The 21,640-nt window shown below is 39.1% G+C and overlaps 1 protein-coding gene across 2 annotated transcripts in view; it reads right to left on the reverse strand.

Annotated features, from left to right (window-relative positions):
* TMOD3 (tropomodulin 3) overlaps positions 1–21,640 on the reverse strand; it is an 88,713-nt gene that overhangs the window by 49,507 nt on the left and 17,566 nt on the right. The window contains exon 1 of one of the 2 annotated variants that reach the window (XM_059890495.1): positions 1–21,640. This exon is cut by the window's right edge and continues 17,476 nt beyond it. The exons of the other annotated variant lie outside the window; for it this stretch is intronic. The gene's annotated coding sequence lies outside the window, so the exon portion shown is untranslated. 2 annotated transcript variants of the gene reach the window in all.

A 21,640-nucleotide genomic window follows, 5' to 3' on the forward strand; every position in this document is an offset into this window, starting at 1 on the left:
CATTTCCTCGCCATGTCCATCCCTCCCAAACAGCTCTGAAGTGACTCAAAAAGCAGCATCTTTCCAGATACAGCAGGACTGTACTACAGGAAAAAAATACTTAAAATAAGAATCACAAAAAGTATGAAATAAAAATGAAGTATTTCTATAAATTCTAGCTACATATGTGGATCATTTTTCTCACAAATGTTTCTGTGTGATTAAGAAATAATCCTGAGATTTAGCGATGTGGCTAAATTTTTCGGCTGTAAAACGCCCAGTACTTTAAAGTTGAGATACACTTTCTACTCCCTTCTCCCAATTTCTCCTAACTTAATATTTTTACTAATACATTTTCCTCCTCAAACTAGCAACACTTTATGGATCCTTTTATGTGTTTTCATCTCCTACGAAGAAAGGAAGGTTCACTACAGGGGTCTGTCAGCTAGCAAACATCTGGGTCCAATAACAAGCAAATAAATGGAGCTGTACTTACACAGATGTTAAATTAGAGGCATTTTGTATAACAGCCCTAGATGGGTCTGGCTTACACCTGTTCTGCTGGCACCTCATCTGGTTTAGCATCAACCCTGGATTATTTTTCGCTTTTTTGAACACATAATTATTATCATTATTGTCATTACTAAGCTTGGTAAACCTCCTCTGTACTTTCAACTTTAAGAATACATGCTTACCAAGCATCCAGGGAGTGTATCTTCTCAACTAAAAACAATAAAGTTTGTGGAGACTATTCAATAGAAGGTATTAGCACTTTCAAATATATTAACCATAAAATGCAATTTTAAAGAAGGTGGCAGGTAACTACAGAGGAAAAAATAGAAAACATTTTGAAAAAATACTTCCTTCATTAAAGTATCAGTGATATGGTATTCGAGACAGATAAGGGTAAGAAACTGATAAGTACATGAATATGTACTAAGAGTAACCAGCTTTCACTATTTTTTAATGTTTGAACAATCAATTCAAAAAGTCTTTAATGTAGTTTAACATATTTTTGAGGTTTATCAGTTCAGTTCAGTTACTCAGTCATATCTGACTCTTTGTGACCCCATGGACTGTAGCACGCCACACCTCCCTGTCCATCACCAACTCCCAGAGTTTACTCAAACTCATGTTCATCGGTGATGCCATCCAACCATCTCATCCTCTGTCCTCCCCTTCTCCTCCTGCCTTCAATCTTTCCCAGCATCACGGTCTTTTCAAATGAGTCAGTTCTTCACATCAGGTGGCCAAAGCACTGGAGTTTCAGCTTCAGCATCAGTCCTTCCAATAAATATTCAGGACTAATTTCCTTTAGGATGGACTGGTTGAATCTCCTTGCAGTCCAAAGGACTCTCAAGAGTCTTCTCTAACACCAGAGTTCAAAAGCATCAATTCTTTGACACTCAGCTTTCTTTATAGTCCAACTCTCACATCCACACATGACTACTGGAAAAACCATAGCTTTGACTGGCAAAGTAGTGTCTCTGCTTTTGAATATTGTGTCTAGGTTGGTCATAGCTTTTCTTCCAAGGAGCAAGCATCTTTTAATTTCATGGCTGCAGTCACCATTTGCAGTGATTTTGTAGCCCCAAAAAATAAAAGTCTCTCACTGTCGATCATTTCCCCATCTGTTTGCCATGAGGTTTATAGCATACAATAAAGCCAACACTGTGCTTAATAAATACTTCAAAGAAATAAGTATTAATTATTTTGAGCATCCCCTCACCTTACTCTCAAGTGTTCCAGCTTGGGCCATAAACGGTCATCCTGCAAAAGTGGGGTTCAGCTGCTCACTGCTTAAAAGCCAATCAAGAGGCAAGGTTGGTGAAAAGGACACTTTGCTTTATTTTGGATGCCAGAAGCTGAGGGTGGGGGGTTGTCCAAAGGCCAACCCCCACTCTCCCGGCCAACAATCAGTGGGCTAGAGCTTTTATAGGCCAAGGGAGGGGGCTACATACAGAAACAGCACAGTCACCTCTGACAGGCATCTGAAATTGGTCATTGGTGGTCTGATCAGCATCATCTTGATATGTTTTAAGTACAGTTAATCTTTAGTTCCAGGGTTGGTTGGTTTCCATTTCTTAAGGCCAGCTCTTGGAATTGTGTCAACTTAAGTCTTGGCTACAATCTGGTCATCATGTAACTAACTTCTCCACTGGTGGGGGTTTCAGTATCTATTACAGCTCACAGGACATGGCTCAAAACATTATCTACAACCCTTGTGTATGTGTCAGTCATGTCTGACCCTTTGCAACCCCATGGACTCTAGCTTGCCAGGCCCCTCTGTTTCTGGAATTTATTGTAGCTTACAGTAAAGAATCTGCCTGCAGTGCAGGAGACCTGGGTTCAATCTCTAGTTCAGGAAGATCCCTGGAGAAGGGAATGGCTACCCACTCCAGTATTCCTACCTGGAGAATTCCAGGGACAGAAGAGCCTGGTGGGCTACAGTCCATGGGGTAGTAAAGAGTCAGACATAATTGAGTGACTAACACATACATACAGCCCTTGAGGAGGAACTGAAAGTCCCTGACTTTGCTTAATGGCTAAACTAGTGTTATTTGGCCTCCTTTGACTGTTTTCCTTTGTTTCTTCATGTTCGCACTTCTCTGATTAAACTTATTCTTTAGCTAAATAGTTTCCACAGAAAAAAAGCAGGTAGAGGACACGAAGGACAATATCCATAGGGTCCTGCTCCATTTCAGTCTTACTAATAAGGTACCGTAGCGGGCAATATGATAGGAATGAGGCATTAGGAGCAAAGGCAATGTTACATGCCACTCAGGATCTATAGGTTTGGAACATGACATCCCTTAAAGTGACTGAACAGATTACTCCAAGAGTGGCTCCTTATCCCAAAGTAAATCTGTCACACAAAGCACTGAATAGTATTGCTTAAAGATTAACAAAATGAACACCATGAGAACATACAACCCAGCCTCAGAAAGAGAACATTACTAGTACTCTCATGTTCCCCTTTCCATCCCTTCCTCTAGAAGTAGTAGCCAGAAGAAGTATTGAATTTTTAATTAATCATTCTCTTACTTTCTTTACAGTTTTACCTCAAATGTACATATCTTTAAACTGTTTTAGTTTTGCTATTTTTGGTACATACACACATGTGGACTTGTACATTATGTATCTTCTCTTTTTCCTGATATATTTATTTAATTTTAAAAATTTCTTACAATGCTGTGTTGGTTTCTGCCATACAACAATGCAAATCATCCATAATTATACAAACATTCCCTCCCTCCCCTCCCACATCCCATCCCTCCAGGTCATCACAGAGCGCAAGACTGGGCTCCCTGTGCTACAAGCAACTTCTCACTAGCTACCATCCTGCACCTGATAGTGGGTATATGTTGATGCTTGCTTTATTCATCTCACTCTCCCTCCCCACACCGTGTCCACAAGTATGACTTGCTTTTTATACTCAACATTGCTTTGCGTTCATATTTAGAGCTGAAATTCTTTCCTTTTCATTTCTATATAATATTCCAATGTATAAATGGACATCTGAAGACCTGCAGTCTTTCCTGCTCTATTTTTCTGCTGTGAAATAGGCTGCTTGTTGCCTATTTACTTGGTATACACGTGCAAGAGTTTCTCCAAGTTGTCCAAAGCTAGGAATGGAATTGCTGGGACAAGGGTATGGTATTACCAACTTTACTAGGTAATGTTAAACTACTTTCAAAGTGGTTGTATCAATTTAGATTCCTGGAAGATTCAGTGCATGACAATTCATGTTGTTCATCCTTGCTAACTACTGGTATTATCAGACGTGGGGTATTTGTACCCACTCTGGCGGATATGAAATGATGTTTCACTGCGGTTTTAATTTGCATTTTGCTGAGTTGTGAAGAGGCTGTGCCTCTTTATATGCTCTTGGCCTTCGTCACTTAGACACAGTGGTGTTCCTTACTCTATGAAGAGCCTCTGCCCATTTTTATATTGTGTTATCTTTAAAAACAGGGTAGATGCTCTTTACCATATTCTGGATACTAATCTTTGTCAGTTATACATTTCAAATCTCTTCTTCCATTTTAACTCTTACTAATTTATTAAGGTATTTCTTGGGGAAAACATATCAAAATGTTTTTCAGTTATCTAAGGAATTTACTTCCTTGACTTGTTTTTTCCTTTTCAAAGCAATGCAAAGGCATTTCCTTTAAGTTCAGACTATGGAATTTTGCCAAGAGGGAAGAACTTCCAGGTAGTTCATCCTACCTAACGTTGCTCAAAACTCACCAAAAGCGTTCAGATTCCTAACCGGATTGTACCTCTCATCCTTCACTGAGGATTAGCTGTGTAGTGACAATATGCCAAGCATTAGCAAGAGAAGCTTCGAACTTCTTAGGAAGGGAAGCTATGGAAGCTGTGCTTAGCTCTGCTTTCTGTCCATGGATAACATGTCCTCTCTTGCTTGCCCTTTGACATCTGTGTATTGGAAGGAGAACAAATGCTAAATGGTTTCAACCAGTGTCCTAGAGGAAGTACCGTAAATCTACACTGAGTCTACAGGAACTTCTTTTAATCGCCAAGCTAATGTAAAATCCATTTCATAAAAATACACTTCACAATTTACACACTACAAGAATAGATTTTTTTTTTAACATAATAGTCTCATAGTTATTTTTTTTAAAGGTTGTATATAAGCAAAAGTTAGTTTTGCCAATTAGGTAAACTTTCAGGCAGAAGTAGAAAATTTTTAAACTTGAAATTCTGGTATGATCAGACTCTTTAATTCTCTATCCTTGACTCATTTTTTGGAGCAGCAGTTTTCAAGTTTTAGAGTGAATCAGAACCCCCTGGAGGGCTTGTTAGAACGTCACCCTAAGGCCCCACCCCAAGTTTCCTGATTGAGTAGGTAGAGGGGTAGGGCTGAAAAGCTGCATTTTTAACAAGCTGCCAGCTGGTGCTGATGCAGTCAGTCTGGAACCAGGCTTTGAGAGTCACTGCTCTGCTCTGGAGGAGCCGACTGTATACATTCTGACACCCGGATGGCTCATCCTCCTGGCAGCTGTCTTGCCCTGCTCACAGGCTGGAGAGCTCTGTTAGAACAGCCCCAAAGTCTAGAGGGGCTGTTGCCAGGATGCGGTTCCCTTTTCACTCCACCACTGCTCCCCTAGATTCAACTATTGGAAGCAATACCAAGGAACACAGGGAAACTCCTGGAATGTTCGCCAAAAGCCTTCATTCCATTAACCAACTTCTTTTCAGTTATTACCTGTCTCTAGAATCCTTCTCCTTTTCCACACATGACTTCCAGATGGATTGTCAGCCATCTCATTTGACAGATGTTTTAAATTTTAGCTTTCTATTTAGATTTTTTTTAAAATAGCTATATTCTAGATCTTTGGGATCACTTTAAATGAAGCATTATTATGAGATTCCAGATGCCATATTTACATTTATATTTATCACTGCATTAGCACCAGGTAGAACTGCTTTAATTATTCTTGTGGAAAATTCTTAAAGAGATGGAAAAACCAGACCACCTGACCTTCCTCCTGGTAAATCTGTATGCAGGTCAAGAAGCAACCGTTAGAACTGGACATGGAACATCAGACTGGTTCCAAATCGGGAAAGGAGTGGTCAAGGCTGTATATTGTCACCCTGCTTATTTAACTTATTTTCAGAGTACATCATGAGAAATACAAGCTGCAATCAAGATTGCTGGGAGAAATATCAATAACCTCAGATATGCAGATGACATCACACGCAGAGCAGAAAGCAAAGAAGAACTAAAGAGCCTCTTGATGAAAGTGAAAGAGGAGAGTGAGAGTTGGCTTAAAACTCAACATTCAGAAAACTAAGATCATGGCATTGGGTCCCATCACTTCATGGCAAATAGATGGGGAAACAATGGAAACTGTGACAGACTTTACTTTGCTGGGCTCCAAAATCACTGCAGATGGTGTCTGTAGCCATGAAATTAAAAGATGCTTGCTCCTTGGAAGAAAAGTTATGACCTCACTACAGAGCATATTAAAAAGCAGAGACAGTATTTTGCCAACAAAGGTCCATCTAGTCAAAGCTATGGTTTTTCCCATAGTCATGTAAGGATGTGAGAGTTTGACTATAAAGAAAGCTGAGCGCTGAAGAACTGATGCTTTTGAGCTGTGGTGTTGGAGAAGACTCTTGACCCTTGGATTCAAGGAGATCAAACCCGTCCATCTTAAAGGAAATCGGTCCTGAATATTCATTGGAAGGACTGATGCTGAAGCTGAAACTTCAATACTTTGGCCACCTGATGCGAAGAACTGACTCACTGGAAAAGACACTGATGCTGGGAAAGATTGAAGACGGGAGGAAAAGGGGAGGACAAAGGATGAGATGGTTGGATGGCATCACCAACTTGATGGACATGAGTTTGAGAAAACTCCAGGAGTTGGTGATGGACAGGGAAGCCTGGTGTGCAGCAGTCCATGGGGTCGCAAAGCGTTGGACACAACTGAGTGACTGAACTGAACTGAATACACAGGCAGTTTTAATACCTAAATGATGCATTTGCACAAAATGGAGACAAAATACTATGTAACCAAAGGATTCTCTGAGGTTCAAATACAGAAAAATAGTACGAAGAATTACGTTCGCACATGGCAGATGGTCGGAGAGGCATAATGAATTCATACAGAACTTGAAGCAGTCAGAACCATATTCCCATTGACGGCAATTTAGTTTTCGCAAAAACAATCAATTAACACTAGGATCCACAATACTTTAAGAGAAATACCTCTCTACTTAACCAGTCTCCTGTTATTCTCCTTTAGTTTCACTTTTTTTCTAAAATAGAGTTAGATCTTGACACTATTTAAAAAACAACTGGTATACAATGGGCAGAGATAGCCTCTTCAAACTGGACAACTACATGTAAAAGAATGAAATTAGAATACTTCCTACCACCACACACAAAGATAAACTCAAAATGGATTAAAGACCTAAATGTAAGACCAGAAACTATATAAAACTCTTAGAGGAAAACATAGGCAGAATACTTGATGACTAAATCACAGCAAGATCCTCTATGACTTACCTCCTAGAGTAAGGGAAATAAAAATAAACAAGTGGAACCCTCAGTTCAGTTCAGTTGCTCAGTCGTATCTGACTCTTTACGACCCCATGGACTGCAGCATGCCAGGCTTCCCTATCCATCACCAACTCCTGGGGTTTACTCAAGCTCATGTCCATTGCTTTGGTGATGCCATCCAACCATCTCATCTTCTGTCATCCCCTTCTCCTCTTGCCTTCAATCTTGAGGAGTCAGTTCGCATCAGGTGGCCAAAATATTCAGCTGAAGTTTCAGCTTCAGCATCAGTCCTTCCAATGAATATTCAGGACTAATTTCCTTTAGGATGGACTGGTTGGATCTCCTTGCAGTCCAAGGGACTGCAACACCACATTAAGTGGGACCTTATTAAACTTACCTGGAGAAGGAACTGGCAACCCACTCCAGTATTCTTGCCTGGAAAAGCCCATGGATGGAGGAGCCTGGTAGACTACAGTCCATGGAGTCGCAAAGAGTCGGACATGACTGAGCTACTTCACTTTCACTTATTAAACTTAAAAGCTTTTGTGTTGAGGTTTGACAGAAAACAACAAAATTCTGTAAAGCAATTATCCTTCAATTAAAAAAAAATGAATTTTTTTAAAAAAGGCTTTTGCACAGCAAAGGAAACCACAAACAAGGTGAAAAGACAACCCGCAGAATGGGAGAAAATAACAGCAAATGAAACAACTGACAAAGGATTAACTCCCAAAATATACAAGTGGCTCATACAAGTCAATACCAGAAAAACAAACAACTCAATCAAAAAGTGGGAAAAAGACCTAAACAGACATTTCTCCAAAGAACACACAGAGATGGTAACAAACACATGAAAAGATGCTCAACATCACTCATTATTAGAAAAATGCAAATCAAAACTACAATGAGATATTACTTCACACCAGTCAGAATGGCCATCATCAAAAAGTTTTATAAACAATAAATGGTGGAGAGGGTGTAGAGAAAAGGGAACCCTCTTGAACTGCTGGTGGGGATGTAAATTGATAAGCCACTAAGGAAGACGGTATGGAGATTCCTTAAAAAACTAGGAATAAAACCACCATATGACCCAGCAATCCTATTTCTAGGCATATACCTTTCGGAAATCAAAATTCAAGAAGAAACATGTACCCGAATGTTCACCGCAACACTATTTACAACAGCTAGAACATGGAAGCAAACTAGATGTCCATTGACAGATGAATGGATAAAGAAGCTGTGGTACATATATATGAAATATTACTCAGCCATAAAAAGGAACACATTTGAGTCAGTTCTAATGAGGTGGATGAACCTAGAGCCTATTGTACAAAGTAAAGTACGTTGGAAAGAGAAAGATAAATATCATATACTAACACACATATATGGAATCTAGAAAGATGGCACTGATGAAATTATTTGCAGGGCAGCAATGGAGACACAGACATAGGGAACAGACCTGCGGATGTGGTGGGGGGAGGGGAGGAAGGAGAAGGGGAGACGTATGGAGAGAGTAACATGGAAACTTACATTACCATATGTAAAACAGACAGCCAACAGGAATTTGCTATACAACTCAGAGAACTCAAACATGGGCTCTGAAACAACCTAGAGAGGTGGGATGGAGAGGGAGGTGGGAGGGAGGTTCAAGAGGGAGGGGATATATGTGTACCTATGGCTGATACATGTTGATGTTTGGCAGTAACCAACAAAATTCTGTAACGCAATTATCCTTCAATTAAAAAATAAATTAATTTTTGAAATTCTTCCAGTAAAAAAAAAAAAAAAGACAACCCCCCCCCCCAAAAAAAACCCCACAACTGGAATTACATGATTCAGAGTTACATTCTTTCAATATATGAGGAGTTAACCCTCATTTCATCACTATTTCAATAGGCAGGCTCTGGGTTCAGCCTCTTTTCTCTCTTTAATGCACACATGTGGTCATGTGCTCTGGTTCAAAAATCTAAGTCTCACAGTATCTTCAATGGGATAAGGTAAAGTACAGGGTCATTTGGCCTGCTGCCTATTTTTGTAAATAACATTTTACTGGAACATACTCGCAGTCACGCTCTTATGTATTGTCTGTGGTTGCTCTTGTGCTACAATGGCAAAGTTGAGTAAATACAACAGAGATCCATATGGTGTGTCAAACCTGAAGTATTTACTATCTGGTCCTTCAAAGAAAACAATTGCCAACTCCTGACCTACCAGATAAAATCCAAACTCCTCAACACGAGATACGAAGTTTACAAACGGATCCCAGCTAGCTTTCCAACATTATTTCTGGCTGCTGACCATCACATAGCCTATGTGCCAAATAGTCCCTAAAGTTTTAGGTCTCTATGCCTTTGCTTATTTCCCTCTCTCCACAATGAATGCACTCTTTCTCATCTTCCTCTGTCCTCAAATCCTTACATATTCTTTAAGGCCTAAGTAAACGTCATACATATCATCCTGGACATTTTCTCTGCTCTCCATTCCTACCCCCAGGAAAGATCTTCAACTGATAAGATCAACATATGAGGATGAAAAGAGAATGTTTCCCAAAAAAGTAGAACAAATGACTCTAGAATGGTAGTAACATAACCACAGAAAGAAAGGGTTGCCATGCAGATATAAGAAAATGGGGTTCATTAAGCAAGATTTGGCCATGTTCATTCAACACAAGGAAAGCTCAGTGTCCTAATCAGCAGATGTGATTGGCTAGTTCCCACTGCAGTTATAAGCCTTGTAGGAAGCAGCTCAGATGGCCAATGCTTAATGTCATTCAATATTTACTCAGTTCCCCTTATTCTTCTCTGTGCTCACCAAGTAATCTAATTAAAACTTGGCTATTCACATAGCTTTCCTCACTGTAAATTAATAAACTGATGTTTTGACTGAAGCACCAGTCTCTTATGAGCGCGGTTAGTACAGGCCGTTTTTTAAGAAATCAGGCACCTACTGATGGATTGAAATCAGGTCTCTGCAAAAACAAAGCTGAGGACCACCACATGAATTCTATCCCAGGGTTGGCTGGCCAACTACTTATAAAGACACCTTCTATCTCAAGTCAAAGCAACAGTGGCAGTGTATTCAGTCATTGTCTGTTTGTCTTGCTGGACACTGTGAGTCCCTCGCAGAAGAGATTCTCTCCCAGAGCTCATTTCTTACTGGGATGCCATCAATAGGCACAATACTTGGTTATTCACAGGTAAGACAATTTTGATTTAACTGGATCATGTATCACTCTCCCCTTTCCTTTTTTTGGTAGTCCCTCTACGTGCCCCTTTCCGTACTGTTTATGGCGTTCTCGAGGCAAGAATACTGAAGTGGTTTGCGATTCCCTTCTCCAATGGACCACATTTTGTCAAAACTCTCCCATGATCCATCTGTCTTAGGAGGTGGCCCTGCACAGCATGGTTCATAGCTTCACTGAGTTACACAAGGCTGTGATCCATGTGATCATTTTGTTTAGTTACCTGATGTGAAGAGTCAACACACTGGAAAAGACTTTGATGCTGGGAAAGATTGAGGGCAGGAGGAGAAGGGGGTGACAGAGAATGAGATGGTTGGATGGCACCACTAAATCAGTGGACATGAGTTGGAGCAAACACTGGGAGATAGTAAAAGACAGGGAAACCTGGCGTGCTGCAGTCCATGGGATCCCAAGGAGTCAGACACAATTTAGTGACTGAACAACAACAACTACCTGTCCCAGATATCTACAATCTCCTTGTTCCCAAATTGGGAAAGGAGTACAACAAGGCTGTGTATTGTCACTCTGCTTGTTTAACTTATATGCACAGTACATCACATGAATCACAAGCTGCAACCAAGATTGCCGGGAGAAATATCAGCCACCTCAGACTATGCAGATGATACCACGCTAACGGCAGGAAGTAAAGAACTAAAGAGCCTCTTGATGAGGGTGGAAGAGGAAAGTGCAAAAACTGGCTTGAAACTCAATATTTTAAAAACTAAGAACATGGCATCCAGTCCCATCACTTCATGGCAAATAGAAGGGATATATGTGGAAGCAGTGACAGATTTTATTTTATTGGGCTCCAAAAACACTGTGGATGGTGACTGCAGCCATGAAATTAAAAGACAACTGCTTCTTGGCAGGAAAGCGACGACAAACCTAGACAGTGTTAAAAAGCAAAGACATCACTTTGCCGACAAAGGTCCACCGTAGTCAAAGCTATGGTTTTTCCAGTAGTCATGTACAGATATGAGAACTGGACCATAAAGAAGGCTGAGCACTGAAGAATTGATGCTTTCTGAACTGTGCTGTTGGAGAAGACTCTTAAGAGTCCCTTGGACTGCAGGGAGATCAAACCAGTCAATTTCATTTCCTAAAGGAAATCAACCCTGAATATTAATTTGAAGGACTAATGCTGAAGCTGAAGTTCCAATACTTTGACCACTTGATGAGAAGAGCTGACTCACTGGAAAAGATGCTGATGCTGGGAAAGACTGAAGGCAGAAGGAGAAGGAGGCACCAGAGGATGAGATGGTTAGATAGCATTACTGACTCAATGGACATGAATCTGAGCAAATTCCAGGAGAGAGTGGAAGACAGAGGAGCCTAGTGTACTGCAACCCATGGGGTCGCAAAGAGTTGGACACGACTTAGCTACTGAACAACAACAATCAGTCTTTCCATACTTCTGCTAATTCTTTACAGCCTTTGCATTAGTCATCTTTTCTTTAGTATCAAAACATTCAGAATTCTCTGCTGTCTAATCTTCCTCAGTTAAAACAAAAGAAAAAACATCTGATTATCAGTGACCAGACCTCTGAAATGAAACACATGCCCTGAGGAAGATTTGATTTTCTTTTGAGTAAATAAATGAATTTCCTCCTTGCGGAATACCAAGCCTCACTCTTTAGATGTGCTGGGCTTAAGACTGTGTGTCTTTTCCTCACTGGCTTCTCCTAGGACCTACTGGTACTGAACTAACCTCATCCACCAGATTAGAAACTTTTTTTTTCTGTTTCAAGATTCCCAGATGATTATTTGCTTTCCAATATATTTACTGTTCATTCAACAAATATTTTTGAATATCTTCTGCACCAGAAATTGACTTGTTCCAGACAACAGGCAGGAGTAGTATACAAGACAGCCAAGTTCCTTGCTCCAATTTAGTTTAAAGGTAGCAGAAAGACAAAAACAATGAACAAAAGACCCAAGGTAATAATAACATATATGATAAGAAAAACCTAGGACAACGCTATAGGTGACGTGAGGGTCAGAAAAGTTACTTTAAGTGGTTTTGATGACTGTTCTGAAAGGTGACTTTTCAGCCAAGATCTAAGTCTCTTGCAACTTTCTCAACCTAGGACTCTCCTAACAGTAGTAATATAGGTGAGAAGCAGTGATGACTTTGCTTGAATTTATAGCTGTGAAGACAGAAGTGGAAAAAAACATGTAATGTATTTTAGAAGCAAAGTTAAAAGGACTTGTTCATAGACTGGCAGTAAGGAGATAAGGACAAGAGATGCCTGAAGGGCTGACCCCTGTGCTAATTTCAGTTTGTATTTAATAAACTTTTTGTTGTTCTATACTTATTTTTTCTGAAGAGCTGAACATGGCCCTATGCTACCTGTATTTCTAGGTCTGGAAAAAAAAAAGGTTTTTGGTTAATAGCTTCATAATGGTTTGAGATCCACATTGTAAATTGTTTTAATAAATTTTCAACAAACTAATAATAACCAACTAACTAACCCAAATAAACCAATTAAAAATTACTAAATAAAACTGCTGGCTATGGCTTGGTGGCCCAGTGATTAGGATTCTGGGCTTTCCCTGCTGTGGCCCAGGTTCAATCCCTGGTCCAGAAAATGAGATCCTGCAAGATGTGTGGCATGGCTCCTCCATACCCACCCCTCCCCTCAAAAAAGGGCATGATTTTGTTAATACTACTTTTGGCATCATCTTTTGCAAAGAGCTCAGTCTAAAAAGTGAAACAAGCAAATATCTGCCATGATTTTTTAAAAAAAATACTACACAACTACTGCTCCTAACTTACTTTCTCACCAATATTTTTGACAATTATTGTTGAACTCCTGAGGAAGAGGCGATCATGAATTTGGCACACTGTGATTTCAAGATCCACACAGCTGACTCTTTCAACACCCAGTCTGAGTTCCTTGACTTTCTTCTGAGGGTCTGGTCCTCTGCCCTGTATTAGCTCTACAGTCCCATGGCTGTAACGTAATGCTAATCATTACCAATAATTATATCCCTCCATAACTCAATTTCTTTGATCTTCTCTCTTTCTCGGGAACTCTTTTATCAAAATCCCAATCCTAGTTAAAACACTCTTCCTACCCCTCACCTGTACCAGACTGGAAGATAAAGCACAAAAAAAACACACGAACTGACTAACCATATTTAATATTTATCACCCCACTAACATCAAACTAGTGGGTAATCCCATTGTATTACCCTGGTCCAGTCACTCTCTCACAATCAAATATGACTATTTTACTTCTTATTTTCTTTACTTTCTATTTTCCCTCAAACCTTTAATATTTCTTACCTATCACTCTCAGATGAAGATTCCACCTTAATATTTCACTAAGAATATTGAAGCAATCATAAAAGGATATGTAAGTTCCCACTGCTACATCTACCAACTGACCTGAATGTGTACCCATAAGTCTACTTTCCTTCTTGTTTTCATAAGCTGTTGAGACTCTTTATTTACGGCCAATCCCATAGTCCGTGACAAGATCCCATTCATGCTCATATATACATTATTATTCCAATAAGTTGACCTTTCTCAACAGGATCATGACCATCAGCACACAGATAGGAACATACCTTCCCAAATTAAAAACAAACATTCCTTTGACTTTATATCCCCCCCAAACACTTCACATCTCCCTCTCAACTATTTCTTTACTCTTTATAGCAAAATTCCTCAAAAGAACTATTTGGTTTTGGTACCCCAAATTGCTGCCCTCTTATTCTACCTTCTTCAATCTGGTGTTCATTCCTAGCACTTACTCCACCCAAATTGATCTTGTCAGCAATAACCTGCATGGTGCCAAATCCAACTGTCAATTCTTGAAGTAGCATCTGATAAGAGATCACGCTTTTCATCCCAAAACACTTTTCTCACTTGGCTATGGTGCCATTATTTTCTCCTGGTCTCCTCATATCTCTTGGCTGCCTCGCCTCATTCTCCTTTGCTAGTTTCTCCTCGTCTTCCTTACCTTTGAACAAGGAAGCATCCCTAGGACTTAAATTCTTTGGATAGCCTCTCTTCTATACTTACTCCCCAGGTGACTTCATATACTGACAACTCCTGGATTTGTATCTTCAATTTGGACCTCTCTCCCAAACTCCAGACATAAAAATTTCTACCTATGTAACATTTCTACTTGGATGGCTTACAGATATCTCAAACACATATATACTAACAGACTCTTAATTTTTTCCCCCCAGACCTACTACTCCCGCCATGTTTTTACCATTTAATAAACAGCAACTCAGTCAAATCTTGGAGTTAACTTGGACTTCTCTCACACTCTGCATCTGATCCATCAAACATTTGGCTCTATCTTTAAAACATCATGGACTTACCATCTCCACTGCTTCCACTTTGGTCTAAGTCATCATTATCTGTTTCCTGGTCTATTGCAATCCCCTCCTAACTGGGGCTCCTGTAGGCCCATATAGCCTGTAGTCTATTTTCAGCAAAGGTACCACAGGTACCTTATTCTTTTTAATTGAAGTTTTTATTGAGATATTTATAGATTCACATGCAGTTGCAAGAAGCGACACAGAGGGCTCCCTTGAACGTGTTGTCCAGTTTTTTCTGACAGTAATATATATATTCATATTACTACATATATTACATATATATTATATATATTATACATACACATATATGTATTATACATATATACATACATGTATATATTATATACATATAATAACTTATATGTAGAGTACATCATGAGAAATGCTGGGCTGGAGGAAGCACAAGCTGGAATCAAGATTCCTGGGGAAAATATCAATAACCTCAGATATGCAGATGATACCACCCTCATGGCAGAAAGTGAAGAACTAAAGAGCCTCTTGATGAAAGTGAAAGAGGAGAGTGAAAAAGTTGGCTTAAAGCTCAACATTTAGAAAACTAAGATAAGGGCATTTGGTCCCATCACTTCATGGCAAATAGATGGGGAAATAGTGGCTGACTTTATTTTGGGGGGCTCCAAAATCACTGCAGATGGTGACTGCAACCATGAAATTAAAAGACACTTGCTCCTTGGAAGGAAAGTTATGACCAACCTAGACAGCATGTTAAAAAGCAGAGACATTACTTTGCCAACAAAGGTCCGTCTAGTCAAGGCTATGGTTTTTCCTGTGGTCATGTGTGGATGTGAGGGTTGGACTGTGAAGAAAGCTGAATGCCGAAGAATTGATGCTTTTGAACTGTGGTGTTGGAGAAGACTCTTGAGAGTCCCTTGGACTGCAAGGAGATCCAACCAGTCCATCCTAAAGGAGATCAGTCCTGGATGTTCATTGGTAGGACTGATGTTGAAGCTGAAACTCCAATACTTTGGCCACCTGATGCGAAGAGCTGACTCATTGGAAAAGACCCTGATGCTGGGAAAGATTGAGGACAGGAGGAGAAGGGGATGACAGAGGATGAGATGGTTGGATGGCATCACAGATTCAATGGACATGGGTTTAGGTGGACTCCAGGAGTTGGTGATGGACAGGGAGGCCTGGCGTGTTGCAGTTCATGGGGTCGCAAAGAGTTGGACACAACTGAGCAACGGAACTGAACATTTTGCAAAGCTATAGTATATCACAATGAACATACGGACACTGACATAGTCCACTGATCTTAGTCTGATTTTCCAGTTTTACTTATACTCATATTTGTGTATATGTGTATAGTATGTTCCATACAATTTTATTATCTTTTAGGTTTGTGTGCCTACCACTACAGTCAAGATACTGAATAGTTTCAACATCACAAAGATTCCCCATGTTGTCCTTTTATAACCATACCCATCTCCTTCTCTAATTCTATCAAACAACATTTGATGCCCTCCATTTCTAAAATTAAGAAATGCCCTCCATTTCTAAAATTAAGTCATTTTAAAAAAGGTTATATACATAGAATCACACAATATGCAACCTTAGGGATCTGGCTTTTATCATTAAGCATCAATTCCTAAAGATTCATCCAAGATGCTCTGTATCAATAGTTCACTTTAAAAAGTTATATTCGATGGTACGTATTTTCTGCAGTTTAACCATTCAGATGTTGAAAGACAGTTCTTGACTATTACAAATAAAGTATCTATGAACATTTGTGTATAGGTTCTTGTGTGAATTGGCCGGATCCCATTAACTAATCAGAGTAAAAACCAAATGGATTTCCAATGATCCACACAGCTATACAACATCCCAGCTCCCCCAACCCAAGACCCAACACATCTCCAACCATTCTTCACTTTGTTCACAGCACTTGAGCAACATTTATCTTCTTGTTCTTCCTCCGACAAACCAGGCGTACTCCTGACTGAGGGCTTTTCCACTTGATGTTCCTTCTACCTGGAAAAATCTTCCTTAAAACGGCTAAATGACCTGTTGTTTCACTTCTTTAAGATCTTTGCTTAACAAGCAACAAAAGTTTACTGTATTGCACAGGAACTATAGTCAGTATCCTGTAATAACCTATAATGGAAAATGATATATGTGCATATGTGTAACTGATTCACCTTGCTGTGTACCTGAAACACTGTAAGTCAACTATACTTCAATAAAATAAATATATTAAGAAAAAAATCTCTGCTTAAATATCAACTGATTTGAGAGGAGTTCTCTGTCCACTACATATAAAATAACAACTCCAACAGGCTCATCCACTACTGTACTAGGCATTCTCTACTTTCTTACCCTATATTTCTCTCTATATTATCTAACATGCTATGTATTATCTATATCTTGTCACTAAAACCTAAACTATATTCCATCAAGGACTTTGCTTTGTTTACTGCTACATCAAGAATACATCATGGCACAGGCCAAAACTAAAAAATAACAAACATATCTAATCTTAAGACTAAGGGTAAACTTACGAAAGTCACGTTAAGTCAACCTGGAGTCGTTCAGGATTACTGAAACACTAACCTTTTACCTTTAAAGCTTTGTTCAGGATGTTTCTTCCTAGATCAAATATAAGTTAAGAAGTTGCTTAAGAAATAAATCAAGGCTTATTTACTAAGAAGCAAATAAATTAAGCTAAAAATTAATAGGAAAATTAACATTTGATTGAGCTAACTCTGTATTTTTAGCTTTTTTTCCTTCAAAATTTGCCTTTTTCAAAATAAAAATACGAATACCTACAAGCATAGCCAAAACAAAAAAGAATGACAATACCAAGTACTGTTAAGAATGACAATATCAAATACTGGCAAGGATGTGGAGCAAGTGATATGCATCATTTGCTAACAGAATGCAAATTGAGTCAACCAGTTTAGAATACCCATACCACAGTGGTGTAGCAATTGCCAGTCCCATAATTCCACTCTTTCCAAAAACCATGTATAAGAAATTAGTATCCTCTGCTCAGAGACACTGTGTTTAGCTAGCATAGCTCTCTCTCTAATTACAGTAGGTATTAAATTCAGGTTTGTCTTTTTGTTTCAGGTACTGACTATTGGCTGGTAGTCTTATCCTTTTATGCTGAAGAAAATTTAATGACTACACATTTCTTTTTAACCAATAAAAGTATTTCAATGTTGATACATATTAGATAACAGTACTCAGGATCAAAATATTCTCTCTGGATACATATCTATTAGTCTTTTGAATTGAATATGGTTCATCATCCAAAACTTGTTAAGTTTCTGATTCAGTATGTTTTGGTTAAAAAAATTCAAATCAACATTCCTTTTTCATTCTTGTTTGGGCCTGGCTTCAAAAATAACCTGGAAACAATTTTAAAATAAGCTATCTCTAACATTTAAAGCATCTAAATCTGTCCTATTTAGTGTCAGCCCTGAGTTTCAACTCTGCTGGTTTGAGGAACATTCCCTTTGATGGAGAAGGCTGGAGTAAAGAAAGTCCTCTATTCCTGGCATTTGCTAAAGCACAGGAATATCTGTCAGGAATACTGTGCAGCAGATTCCTCAACTGCAAGAGTTTAAAAGTCTCACAGGTCATTTCCTTTTTATGAGCTTATGATTCTAGATAACAGTATAACCAAAAAATGTACTTTGGACACCACTGTGTCCAAAATACTATGCATACCATATTTACCTTCTAAAAAATAAAAACCATTTTATTTTAGGTGTATATAACATATATTACTTTTGCAGTAAATAAGACATTTTTTAAAGGAAATAACTGGATGTTACATCTTTCTGTTCTGTTCACTGCCTCTTTTATACCATGAAGCATAAAAGGCAGGGTGTTAAATAATGATTTTTGTGGCATTCATAGGATGCTACAGTTGACCTAGATGTGGGTACATCTGAGTGAGGAAGTTGCTCAGCACTCAGAAGTTTGAGAAAATGGTAATTGATTATTCTATGTAAAAGTTCCATGGAAACTTACCAACCTTCACTAAGTATGAGATTAGTTAAGCAGCTCTTTCTTGCCATTGTAACTGATGTTATCTTCATTTTTTTTTTTAAATGAGGTCTATAGACCCACCCTAAAAGCACAAGGAAAGAATATAAAGTCTGGAGACTGAGGGCAGTCCAGAAAAACTTGTTAGGGCCAGAACAAAAAAGAGATTTAACTGGAAGCAGGTTATCCAGTGTGACCTTAAGGGCAAAAGCAACCAGGTCATTTCTGTGACTATTAGGAGAAATACTTCATAGGTTATTCATACCACTTCAAAAACAATCTTTCAACAAGACTCTACTGAGAGACCTTGTGGCTCCTATGGGAGCACCCCACTTCCTTTTCTGGTTCAAAGTAGCCAAGCCAGCTCCCAGTTGTAGCCCACCTCCTCTCTATCTATTCTTGGTGTAGTTGCAGCATCAGAGATCCAAGGCAAGGTCAGAGAGGAACCCACTCTATTTGGATGAATGCCACATCAACCACGCCCTTAGCAAACCCAGTTTATAAGTACCAAATATTTTTCAGTCTTCCTTTTGGTTTGTTTAATAGACTGGGTAAACGAGGAAATGTTCAAGCTTTTCTAAAAGTTACTGCAAACTCAAAAAACCCTTAAAATAGAAATGACATCATAAACAAGTCTCTCAGGGTATTAAGGTTACAGAGCTCTTAATCTCTGTTGGTTAACCTAAAGGATCCTTCTATCAGTCACACTGCAGACAAAACCAAATATGAGGTGACTTGCAGGAAAAGCTTATCAGTGCTTAGCCATCAGTCAAAATACTGCATTCACTCCAAGTATACAATGGAGAGACTGAGAGTTCTCTCTCTCTCTCCCAAGGGAAGTATTGCTATGACTCATTCTTCCTCTTGCAAAAATTTTCTTAATACACCAAGTTAGTAAGCAATGAACTACATACTAAATCCTAAAATAAACTAGGCTAGATCTAAAAGAAATCATGCTGAGATCAAGCTGAGTTTTATGCAGTGAGCAAAAGGTGAACAGCAACATCTTTCCTCAGTCTCACCCTTTTGAATTTCCTGGGCTTCAGACCAGATTTTTTCCTTCATTCTGAAAAACTCCTTTTCAGCCTTACCAATTTCCCCATCTTCAAATCAGTAAATGTATTTGTATACATTTATTAAGTGCCAATTACATTTAATGTGCTGTCCAGGAGAAGGCATACACTGGACGTAAGCGGGTAGGATATAGGGAGAGGAAAAGGACCATGAAAATGAAAGGAAAAGAATTTCAGATAAATTCTCTCTCCCCATTTTATGTTTCTCAAACTGGAATTTTTAAAAATTAATTTATTTATTTGAATTGGAGGCTAATTACTTTACAATATTGTGGTAGTTTCTGCCATACATTGACATGAATCAGTCACGGGTGTACATGTGTCCCCCATCCCCCTCCCCATCCCATCCCTCTGGGTTGTCCCAGTGCACTGGCTTTGAGTGCCCTGCTTCATGCATTGAACTTGGACTGGTCATCTATTTCACATATGGTAATATACATGTTTGAATACTGTTCTCAAATCATTCCACCCTTGCCTTCTCCCACACAGTTCAAAAGTCTGTTCTTCACATCGGTGTCTCTTGTGCTATCTCACATATAGGGTCTTCATTACCATCTTTCTAAATTACATATATATGTGTTAATATACTGTATCAGTGTTTTTCTTTCTGACTTATTACTTCACTCTAATAGGCTCCAGTTTCATCCACTTCAGTAGAACTGATTCAAATGCGTTCTTCTTAATAGTTGAGTAATATTCCATTGTAAGTATGTACCAAAGCTTTCTTATCCATTCGTCTGCGGATGGACATCTAGGTTGCTTCCATGTCCTAGCTATTATAAACAGTGGTGCAATGAACATTGGGATGCACATGTTTCTTTCAATTCTGGTTTCTTTGGTTTGTATGTTCAGCAGTGGGGCTGCTGGGTCGTATGGCAGTTCGATTTCCAGTTTTTTAAGGAATCGCCACACTGTTCTGCATAGTGGCTGTACTGGCTTACATTCCCATCAACAGTGTAAGAGGGTTCCCTTTTCTCCACACCCTCTCCAGCATTTATTGTTTGTAGACTTTTTGATAGCAGCCATTCTGACTGGTGTGAGATAGTACCTCATTGTGGCTTCGATTTGCATTTCTCTGATGAGTGATGTTGAGCATCTTTTCATGTGTTTGTTAGCCATCTGTATGTCTTCTTTGGAGAAATGTCTGTTTAGTTCTTCAGCCCATTTTTTGATTGGGTCATTTATTTTTCTGATATTGAGCTCCATGAGCTGCTTGTATATCAAACTGGATTTTTTTTTAAATTTTATTATTGGAGTATAATTGCTTTACAATGTAGTGTCAGTTTTTGCTGTACAACAAAGTGAATCAGCGATATGTATACATATATCTCCTCCCTCTTGAGCCTCCCTCCCACCCCACCCCACATCCCACCTTGCTAGGTCATCATAGAGCACCGAGTTGAGCTCCCTGTGCTATATAGCATCTTCCCACTAGCTAGCTATCTTACACATGGTAGTGTATATATGTCAGTGATAATCTCCAAATTTGCCCTACCCTTTCCTTCCCCTGCTGTGTCCACACGTCTTTTCTTCACCTCTGCGTCTCCATTCCTGCCCTGCTAATAAGTTCATCTGAACCATTTTTCTAGATTCCATGTATATGCATTAATATATAACATTTGTCAAAATGAAATCTAAAGATCATAAGAATCAAAGACATGGCAAAAACAGGGCACAGAGACCATAATATTCAACTGCAAATTTACTGATAAATGCAGATTCAAACTCAACACTGTAAAGTTTTCTTCAGATACACTGCTGAGCTCTCTCAATATGCCAATGTGGTGACCAGCAAGTGGGGCACACAATGAAAGTAAATTTGATTCTCCCTCAGACCCTCTCTTGCCACTTTCCATCCTAAGAGTACAGCCCAGGTGGTACATTAGATGAATCCATCACTGGGATGTCTCTTCACTTCTCCTTCTCCACTCCCTTTTAACATCCACAGGTATGTACAACCTTATCCTA

This window comes from Bos taurus, chromosome 10, assembly GCF_002263795.3.
Source record: "Bos taurus isolate L1 Dominette 01449 registration number 42190680 breed Hereford chromosome 10, ARS-UCD2.0, whole genome shotgun sequence".
Lineage (NCBI taxonomy): Eukaryota > Metazoa > Chordata > Mammalia > Artiodactyla > Bovidae > Bos > Bos taurus.